This window comes from Oncorhynchus gorbuscha, unplaced genomic scaffold (genome assembly GCF_021184085.1).
Source record: "Oncorhynchus gorbuscha isolate QuinsamMale2020 ecotype Even-year unplaced genomic scaffold, OgorEven_v1.0 Un_scaffold_2224, whole genome shotgun sequence".
Lineage (NCBI taxonomy): Eukaryota > Metazoa > Chordata > Actinopteri > Salmoniformes > Salmonidae > Oncorhynchus > Oncorhynchus gorbuscha.
This window is the reverse complement of record NW_025746793.1, coordinates 369-10,000: the sequence shown is the minus strand read 5'-3', so window position 1 is coordinate 10,000 and position 9,632 is coordinate 369. Positions and strand designations below refer to the sequence as shown.

General features: G+C 47.8%; 1 pseudogene; it reads right to left on the bottom strand.

Annotated features, from left to right (window-relative positions):
- LOC124025300 overlaps positions 1-8,847 on the bottom strand; it is a 73,401-nt pseudogene extending 64,554 nt beyond the window's left edge.
- Positions 8,848-9,632: the final 785 nt, after the last annotated feature.

Below are 9,632 nucleotides of genomic sequence, written 5' to 3'. Positions count from 1 at the left end.
ACATGATAATAAATGACAAACATGACACCCTGTGATCTAGCCACGAGACTGTAGTCTGAATGACCAGCCTGCACCCTGTGATCTAGCCACGAGACTGTAGTCTGAATGACCAGCCTGTACCCTGTGATCTAGCCACGAGACTGTAGTCTGAATGACCAGCCTGCAACCTGTGATCTAGCCACGAGACTGTAGTCTGAATGACCAGCCTGCACCCTGTGATCTAGCCACGAGACTGTAGTCTGAATGACCAGCCTGTACCCTGTGATCTAGCCACGAGACTGTAGTCTGAATGACCAGCCTGCACCCTGTGATCTAGCCACGAGACTGTAGTCTGAATGACCAGCCTGTACCCTGTGATCTAGCCACGAGACTGTAGTCTGAATGACCAGCCTGTACCCTGTGATCTAGCCACGAGACTGTAGTCTGAATGACCAGCCTGTACCCTGTGATCTAGCCACGAGACTGTAGTCTGAATGACCAGCCTGTACCCTGTGATCTAGCCACGAGACTGTAGTCTGAATGACCAGCCTGTACCCTGCTAGCCACGAGACTGTAGTCTGAATGACCAGCCTGTACCCTGTGATCTAGCCACGAGACTGTAGTCTGAATGACCAGCCTGTACCCTGTGATCTAGCCACGAGACTGTAGTCTGAATGACCAGCCTGTACCCTGTGATCTAGCCACGAGACTGTAGTCTGAATGACCAGCCTGTACCCTGTGATCTAGCCACGAGACTGTAGTCTGAATGACCAGCCTGTACCCTGTGATCTAGCCACGAGACTGTAGTCTGAATGACCAGCCTGTACCCTGTGATCTAGCCACGAGACTGTAGTCTGAATGACCAGCCTGTACCCTGTGATCTAGCCACGAGACTGTAGTCTGAATGACCAGCCTGTACCCTGTGATCTAGCCACGAGACTGTAGTCTGAATGACCAGCCTGTACCCTGTGATCTAGCCACGAGACTGTGTTCTGAATGACCAGCCTGTACCCTGTGATCTAGCCACGAGACTGTAGTCTGAATAACCAGCCTGTACCCTGTGATCTAGCCACGAGACTGTAGTCTGAATGACCAGCCTGTACCCTGTGATCTAGCCACGAGACTGTAGTCTGAATGACCAGCCTGTACCCTGTGATCTAGCCACGAGACTGTAGTCTGAATGACCAGCCTGTACCCTGTGATCTAGCCACGAGACTGTAGTCTGAATGACCAGCCTGTACCCTGTGATCTAGCCACGAGACTGTAGTCTGAATGACCAGCCTGTACCCTGTGATCTAATGACCAGCCTGTACCCTGAGACTGTAGTCTGAATGAACAGCCTGCACCCCGTAATCTAACTACAAGACTGTGTAGTCTGAATGAACAGTCTGTACCCCGTAATCTAGCCACAAGACTGTGTAGTCTGAATGAAAGTAGGCCACATACCATCATCATCAATGACATCAAACTTAATGCCTGTTGGCCAATTCTCCAGTTGGAAGACTACAGCCACTGACTACAGACTACAGCCACTGACTACAGACTACAGCCACTGACTACATACTACACCCACTGACTACAGACTACAGCCACTGACTACAGACTACAGCCACTGACTACAGACTACAGCCACTGACTACAGCAACTGACTACAGACTACAGCCACTGACTACAGACTACAGCCACTGACTACATACTACAGCCACTGACTACAGACTACAGCCACTGACTACAGCCACTGACTACATACTACAGCCACTGACTACAGACTACAGCCACTGACTACAGACACCGACTACAGACTACAGCCACTGACTACATACTACACCCACTGACTACAGACTACAGCCACTGACTACAGACACAACCACTGACTACAGACACAAACACTGACTACAGACACAACCACTGACTACAGACACAACCACTGACTACAGACACAACCACTGACTACAGACACCACCACCGACTACAGACTACAGCCACTGACTACATACTACAGCCACTGACTACAGCCACTGACTACAGACTACAGCCACTGACTACAGACTACAGCCACTGACTACAGACTACAGCCACTGACTACAGCCACTGACAACATACTACAGCCACTGACTACAGACTACAGCCACTGACTACAGACTACAGCCACTGACTACATACTACACCCACTGACAACAGACTACAGCCACTGACTACATACTACACCCACTGACTACAGACTACAGCCACTGACTACAGACTACACCCACTGACTACAGACTACAGCCACTGACTACAGCCACTGACAACATACTACAGCCACTGACTACAGACTACAGCCACTGACTACAGACTACAGCCACTGACTACAGACTACAGCCACTGACTACAGACACAGACATGACAGCCCACCATCTATAGCAGACACCTGGGCTGACTAGCTCCACTAATACAGACACAACCACTGACTACAGACACAACCACTGACTACAGACACAACCACTGACTACAGACACAACCACCGACTACAGACACAACCACTGACTACAGACACAACCACTGACTACAGACACAACCACTGACTACAGACACAACCACCGACTACAGACACAACCACCGACTACAGACACAACCACTGACTACAGACACAAACACTGACTACAGACACAACCACTGACTACAGACACAACCACCGACTACAGACACAACCACTGACTACAGACACAACCACTGACTACAGACACAACCACCGACTACAGACACAACCACCGACTACAGACACAACCACCGACTACAGACACAACCACTGACTACAGACACCACCACCGACTACAGACACAACCACTGACTACAGACACAACCACTGACTACAGACACAACCACCGACTACAGACACAACCACTGACTACAGACACAACCACCGACTACAGACACAACCACTGACTACAGACACAACCACCGACTACAGACACAACCACTGACTACAGACACAACCACTGACTACAGACACAACCACTGACTACAGACACCACCACCGACTACAGACACAACCACTGACTACAGACACAACCACTGACTACAGACACAACCACCGACTACAGACACAACCACCGACTACAGACACAACCACTGACTACAGACACAACCACTGACTACAGACACAACCACCGACTACAGACACATCCACTGACTACAGACACAACCACAGACTACAGACACCACCACTGACTACAGACACCACTACTGACTACAGACACCAGCCACTGACTACAGACACTGACTACAGACACAACTACTGACTACAGACACTGACTACAGACACAACTACTGACTACAGACACTGGCTACAGACACTGACTACAGGCACTGACTACAGACACTGACTACAGACACTGACTACAGACACAACTACTGACTACAGACACTGACTACAGACACCAACACCACAGACTACAGACATTGACTACAGATATTGACTACAGACACCACCAATGACTACAGACACCACCACAGACTAGACACCACCACAGACTACAGACACCACCACAGACTACAGACACCACCACTGACAACCACAGACTACAGACACCACCACAGACTACAGACACCACCACAGACTACAGACACCACCACAGACTAGACACCACCACAGACTACAGACACCACCACAGACTACAGACACCACCATAGACTAGACACCACCACAGACTACAGACACCACCACAGACTACAGACACCACCACAGACTACAGACACCACCACAGACTAGACACCACCACAGACTACAGACACCACCACAGACTACAGACACCACCACTGACTACAGACACCACCACAGACTAGACACCACCACAGACTACAGACACCACCACTGACAACCACAGACTACAGACACCACCACAGACTAGACACCACCACAGACTACAGACACCACCACAGACTAGACACCACCACAGACTACAGACACCACCACAGACTACAGACAACAGCCACTGACTAGACACCACCACTGACTACAGACACCACCACTGACTACAGACACCACCACTGACTACAGACACAACCACTGACTACAGACACAAACACCGACTACAGACACAACCACTGACTACAGACACAACCACAGACTACCACTGACTAGAGGTCAACCTATTATGATTTTTCAAAGCCGATAATTGGTGGACCAAAAAAAGCTGATACTGATTAAATCGGTCGATATATATATATAAAATAAATGACAATTACAACAATACTGAATGAACATTTAACACTTATTTAACTTAATATAATACATCTAAATCAATTTAGTCTCAAATAAATAATGAAACATCTTCAATTTGGTTTAAATAATGCAAAAACACAGTGTTGGAGAAGAAAGTAAAAGTGCAATATGTGCCATGTAAGAAAGCTAACGTTTCAGTTCCTTGCTCAGAACATGAGAACATATGAAAGCTGGTGGTCCCTTTTAACATGAGTCTTCAATATTCCCAGTTAAGAGGTTTTAGGTTGTAGTTAATATAGTATTTATAGGACTATTTCCCTCTATACCATTTGTATTTCATATACCTTTGACTATTGAATATTCTTATAGGCACTATAGTATTGCCAGTGTAACAGTATAGTTTCCATCCCTCTCCTCGCTCCTCCCTGGGCTCGAACCAGGAACACAACGACAACAGCCACCCTCGAAGCAGCGTTACCCATGCAGAGCAAGAGAAACAACCACAGGCTCAGAGCGAGTGATGTTTGAAACGATAATATCTAGTAATATCATCAACCATGTGTAGTTAACTAGTGATTATGATTGATTGTTTTGTATAAGATAAGTTTAATGCTAGCTAGCAACTTACCTTGGCTTACTGCATCCGCGTAACAGGCAGTCTCCTTGTGGAGTGCCACGAGAGGAGGCAGGTAGTTATTGCGTTGGACTAGTTAACTGTAAGATTGGGTCCCCCGAGCTGACAAGGTACACAATCTGTTGTTAGTAATATCATCAACCAGGCTAATCTCGGGTGTTGATAGGCTTGAAATCATAAACAATGCTTAAAGCGAAAAGCTGCTGACAAATGGAGGAAAGTGCTGTTTGAATGAATGCTTACGAGCCTGCTGCTGCCTACCACCACTCTGTCAGACTGCGCTATCAAATAATATGCGCTATCAAATAATTAATATGGTCGAATCTCATGTTCACGCAGTCTCCTCGTTGATTGCAATATAATCGGCGTCCAAAAAATGTTGATTACCGATTGTTAAGAAAACTTTAAATCGGCCCTAACTAATCGGCCATTCCGATTAATCGGTCGACCTCTACAACAAACAACAGCCACCAACTACAGGCACAGCCACTGACTACAGACACCAGATTACAGCCACAGACAACAGACTACAGCCACAGCTACTGACTACAGACGGCCACAGCCACTGACTACAGCCACAGACAACAGACTACAGACACTGACTACAGACACAACCACTGATTACAGCCACAGACAACAGACTACAGCCACAGCTACTGACTACAGACGGCCACAGTCACTGACTACAGACACTGACTACATACTACAGCCACTGACTACAGACTACAGCCACTGACAACAGACTACAGCCACTGACAACAGACACACCCACTGACTACAGACTACAGCCACTGACTACAGACTACAGCCACTGACTACAGACTACAGCCACTGACTACAGACACCACCACTGACTACAGACTACAGTCACTGACTACAGACTACAGCCACTGACTACAGACTACAGCCACTGACAACAGACTACAGCCACCGACTACAGACACACCCACTGACTACAGACACACCCACTGACTACAGACACACCCACTGACTACAGACACCACCACTGACTACAGACTACAGTCACAGACAACAGACTACAGCCACTGACTACATACTACAGCCACTGACTACAGACAAAACCACTGACTACATACTACAGCCACTGACAACAGACTACAGCCACTGACTACAGACACACCCACTGACTACAGACACCACCACTGACTACAGACTACAGTCACAGACAACAGACTACAGCCACTGACAACAGACTACAGCCACTGACTACAGACACAACCACTGACTACAGACTACAGCCACTGACTACATACACAGACATGACAGCCCACCAGCTATAGCAGAAACCTGGGCTGACAATCTGCACTGATACGGTAACCTTTCACAACAAACAAAGCTGTTGGATTTACCATGGCCAAATTAAAGATGGCTGGCTATTAATTTATTGAGGGGTTCCATATCTAATTGAATTGTTTGCTGTGGCTAGTGTATAAAACTCATTAATCTCCCAGGGTCCACCTTTCTGCAGCAGCTGCCCACCACACTTCACAATACAATGCTACCTTGTCAGCAGCAGTGATGAGTAATTCAGTACTGACAGCCGCTATCCATACAGCACAGAAAGGCCCTGACCCACACAAGACACACAGAGAGAGAGAGAGAGAGAGAGGACCTCACCCACACGAGACACAGAGAGACAGAGACAGAGAGAGACAGAGAGAGACACAGAGAGACAGAGACAGAGAGAGACAGAGAGAGACACAGAGAGAAAGACAGAGAATTAACAACAAAAAACAGAGCAAACCAGAATGCTATTTGTCCCTAAACAGAGAGTACACAGTGGCAGAATACCTGACCACTGTGACTGACCTAAAATTAAGGAAAGCTTTGACTATGTACAGACTCAGTGAGCATAGCCTTGCTTATTGAGAAAGGCCGCTGTAGGCAGACCTGGCTCTCAAGAGAAGACAGCTATTGAGAAAGGCCGCCGTAGGCAGACCTGGCTCTCAAGAGAAGACAGCTATTGAGAAAGGCCGCCGTAGGCAGACCTGGCTCTCAAGAGAAGACAGCTATTGAGAAAGGCCGCCGTAGGCAGACCTGGCTCTCAAGAGAAGACAGCTATTGAGAAAGGCCGCCGTAGGCAGACATGGCTCTCAAGAGAAGACAGGCTGTGTCTCACCGCCCACAAAATGAGGTGGAAGCTGAGCTGCACTTCATTTATTTTATTTAACTCGGCAAGTCAGTTAAGAAGAAATCCTTCCCCGGCCAAACCCTAACGGCCCCGGCCAAACACTAACGACCCCGGCCAAACACTAACGACCCCGGACAAACCCTAACGACCCCAGCCAAACACTAATGACCCCGGACAAACCCTAACGACGCTGGGCCAATTGTTTGCCACCCAATGGGACTCCCAATCACAGCTGGATGTGATACAGCCTGGCATTGAACCAGAGTCTGTAGTGACGTCTCCAGCACTGAAATGCAGTGCCTTAGACCGCTGCGCCACTCGGGAGCCTCCTTCCAAATGTATGACCATGTTAGAGACACATATTTCCCTCAGATTACACAAATCCACAAAGAATTAGAAAACAAACCCAATTTTGATAAACTCCCATATCTACTTGGTGAAATTCCACAGTGTTCCATCACAGCAGCAAGATTTGTGACCTGTTGCTACGAGAAAAGGGCAACCAGTGAAGAACAAACACCATTGTAAATACAACCCATATTTATGTTATTTTCCCTTTTGTACTTTAAATATTTGCACATCGTTACAACACTGTGTATTTACACAATATGACATTTGAAATGTCTTCATTATTTTGGAACTTCTGTGAGCGTAATATTCATTGTTTATTATCTACTTCACTTGCTTTGTTTACATTGTTTCCCATGCCAATAAATCCCTTAAATTGAGACAGAGAGAGAGAGGGACAGAGAGAGAGAGGGACAGAGAGAGAGAGGGACAGAGAGAGAGACAGAGAGAGAGACAGAGACAGAGAGAGACAGAGAGAGAGAGAGACAGAGACAGAGAGAGACAGAGAGAGAGAGGGACAGAGAGAGAGAGAGGGACAGAGAGAGAGACAGAGAGACAGAGAGAGAGACAGAGAGACAGAGAGAGACAGAGAGAGAGACAGAGACAGAGAGAGAGACAGAGAGAGAGAGGGACAGAGGGACAGAGAGAGAGATAGACAGAGAGAGAGACAGAGAGAGAGAGAGAGACAGATAGAGAGAGAGGACAGAGAGAGAGAGAGAGAGAGACAGAGAGAGAGAGAGAGAGAGAGAGAGAGAGAGAGAGAGAGAGAGAGAGAGAGAGAGAGAGAGAGACAGAGAGAGAGAGACAGAGACAGAGAGAGAGAATAAGAAACAGACAGAGAGAGAGAGGACAGAGAGTGAGAGAGAGAGAGAGAGAGAGAGAGAGAGAGAGAGAGAGAGAGAGAGAGAGAGAGAGACAGAGACAGAGAGAGAGAATAAGAAACAGACAGAGAGAGAGAGAGGGACAGAGAGTGAGAGAGACAGGCCCTGACAGAGGACACACACTTGTTACCACGGGGACCCCTAGCATACACACACCGTCAACTGATGATGACTCGACGCTCCCCGACAGGCATGACACCTGCGCAAACACACACACACACACACACACACACACACACACACACACACACACACACACACACACACACACACACACACACACACACACACACACACACACACACACACACACACACACACACACACACGTAATCTGCTTCTGTTCAGATTATTTCTAATGGAATCCTCTGAATGACCAAACAGAGAGAAGGATAAAGGAGAGAGGGAGAGAAAGAGACAGCTGGTCTCACTGCAGTCAACTCCACCTACCTTCAAGATGCAGTCTCCTCACATCAAAAGGAGATTGAATTGGAGGAGAGAATGCTCCGAGAGAGGGACTGAACTGAACGGAGGACAGAGAGAGTCAGAGAGATAGAGAGAGAGAGATAGGAGATAGGTTCAGTGGCGGATTAATCAGCAGGTTGTGTCCGTGTTGAGTTGCTGGCGAGAGACAGAGAGACAGAGGAGAAAGCAAGCAGGGAGAGAGAGAGAGAGAGAGAGAGAGAGAGAGAGAGAGAGAAAGCAGCGCAGCCACAGCGCATCAGTCTAGACTCTAGACTGCCTCTTAAAGGAAGGCATCCGCAGCTGCATCACAGCACCAGCAGGCCAATCAGAAACCAGCAAGGAGGGAGAGCGCCACAGCATGGCCAATCGCACAAAGGGAGAACAGGCAGACTGAGACGGAGGCAGCCAATCGAGTCGGAGGAAGAAAGGGGAAGGGGAGGAGGGAGGGAGAGGTGGTTCGAGCAGTCAGACCAAGGGCATTCTGAGCCCCCTCCCACCCTTCCCTCTGTCACTACGGTAACTAGTGAAGGGGGGGGGTCGATACAGTTGCATATTGCAATATTATTTTGGACAATATATCAATACCTTTGACTCCAAAAAATATAAATATATATAAATATGTATGTTTAGGTAGCGTAAGCTGGCGCTAGTCGGCTGTAACTGTCTGTTCTCCATCTTCTTAAGTAATGAGTCAACACGTTGTTTTCTTTTATGTCCAGGTCTGATCCAAACTATTATTCTCATGCCCTCTCTCTCCTCCCTCTGCAGCAGACTAACAGTCAGGTCCATAATTATTGGCACCCTCATGCCCAATCTCTCCTCCCTCTGCAGCAGACTAACAGTCAGGTCCATAATTATTGGCACCCTCATGCCCTCTAACTCCTCCCTCTGCAGCAGACTAACAGTCAGGTCCATAATTATTGGCACCCTCATGCCCTCTCTCTCCTCCCTCTGCAGCAGACTAACAGT